Source organism: Fragaria vesca, linkage group LG2 (assembly GCF_000184155.1).
Source record: "Fragaria vesca subsp. vesca linkage group LG2, FraVesHawaii_1.0, whole genome shotgun sequence".
In the NCBI taxonomy this organism is placed as follows: domain Eukaryota; kingdom Viridiplantae; phylum Streptophyta; class Magnoliopsida; order Rosales; family Rosaceae; genus Fragaria; species Fragaria vesca.
Genome location: NC_020492.1, coordinates 19,337,872 through 19,340,067, shown reverse-complemented (window position 1 = coordinate 19,340,067; position 2,196 = coordinate 19,337,872).

Genomic DNA, 2,196 nt, shown 5'->3' with positions numbered 1-2,196 from the left:
TGTCGAATACTTGACAGAAACCCCCTATTTCGGCCAGATTGGTGCAGTCAATCCGGTTTCTATTCCATATTCCAACCGAACTCAGTTCACCCTCAGTTCACTTCTGACCAAGATTTGCAGGACAAATTGAATTTTAGTTTTTAGGCGGAGCCTTGTCCAATTACCATCCATTGAAGGCCCAACCAATTATGCATTTTTACCCATGCTGCGTCCAGACTTGAGACCATTTATATTTGCTTCAACGACATTATATTTAAAGCATCAACGCCTGACTTATTAAGGCCCGTAACTCACATAAAGAACCTGGATAACTTCCAACCAAAACCTAGGCCAACTGAAATATTCTAAATGTCTTTGCACTAATTACCATAAACATGGAATGTTGTTTGAAAGCATAGAGTACAAAACTTGACATGTCAAGTTCAGACAAAACACTCAACTATAGATCGATAGTGTTAGTGTCACGGCTGGTATACAACAGTTATTAGTGCCTTGGTATACGCCGACACTTGAATTTCATTCCGCCTACGTCTGTTCCAATGTTTGATGCACTGCCCCGACCAACAAAGTCATGAGCTGCTGCGGCGAAAACATTCGCACGGATCCCGTTCCTCGGGTGCTTCACTAAATCAAGGCCAAGTCGGAGCCTCTGGTCACCGGAATGAAACTGTTCCATAAAACCCATGTTATTATCAAATAATTAAAAACAACTACATTTAAGCAACCGATTCCAAAACATCAAAATGAACACCAACCGTTTCAAACCACTTATGTTTGTAATGCTGCATGTTCCGGATCAAGAATATACCTGAATCCTCGGGTTTCGAGGATTCTGCCATAAACGTAGGATATGATATAGACAAGGAAGTTAATTTTAAGATGATGACCGGACACAACCAGATGTCATCTTCAAATACCTTAATAAAAAGCCCCACCTACAACCAAACATGAACAAACATACGCCATTAAAGTCCCTATGCTGTTACTACAAACCAAGTAAAAAAACAGTAACCGCCACCAAAATTACAGCACATGAACGGGAAATTATGAAAAAACTTAACCACTTTTCACGCTTCTTTGTTATTTATGGCATTCTTATTTACACAAAGTGAAAACTGACCGTTTCATAGCGTCATAAATCATACTGACATGATTGAATGTTTAAGGAATAAAATTGTCAACATGACCAGATAACAATTAACAATTCACAATACCGTTGTTCACTTACAACGGCAGTGGCAAATGCTTCCCAACGTTGTGTTGCGTTGATGTTTGGGCTGCTATCCCATATCTCACATACTCCGCTAACAACATCCAACACCACCAAAATCCAGTGATCCGCTCCGGCGTCATGCACGGGGAAAAATACCTTGATGTATTCATGCACAAGTGTAACAATTTCACCCCAAAATCAAACTGAAGGTTAAATATAAATATTGGCAGTTACATAAACTCATACCTGCCTGCAAGCAGCAAGGCGATCGGTATATCTCCCGACCCGACAAATCGTCATGGTCGAGAGTACAACACCATCCCCGACATTACTACTACACAGTTCCTTTGCACGCTCCTGGTGAAGTAGATCGGTTCAAACATTCAGTTCAAACAGACTCAGACTACAAAATAGACCTATATAACTCAGACTACATAGCCTACAGAGAATACAGTCGGCATGAACCACCTGTCACCACTTCGTTCAAACAAATATGAAACCATTAGATCCACCACCTACAAATAATAAAACTTCTGTAGTCGTACGTATAGTATAGCGTATAAAGCCTGTCACCACTTCGTTCAAACAAGTATGAAACCATTAGATCCACCACCTACAAATAATAAAACTTCTGTAGTCGTACATATAGTATAGTGTATAAAGCCGCCAAAATATATATTTACCTCCTTCCTCACAGTTTTAGATGGAGACAGGCAGCTTAGATCCCATCGAGTTATACTGCAATCCTCAGACTTCGCGACTTCAAAGCTGTGCATGTTTTAGATCCATGTCAAATTATTTCTGACGTCAGATGTTAAACATAAATATATCATTACACAGGAATTTCACATTACCTTCCCAGTTCATCGTACTGGGTTATAGTCTTGCCAAACAAGAAACTAATCAAACATGAATCCTTTTCTGAAACATTGGCAACTACTGCGTCCGCATTGCACATATATGACTTCTTTTTCAAACCAACA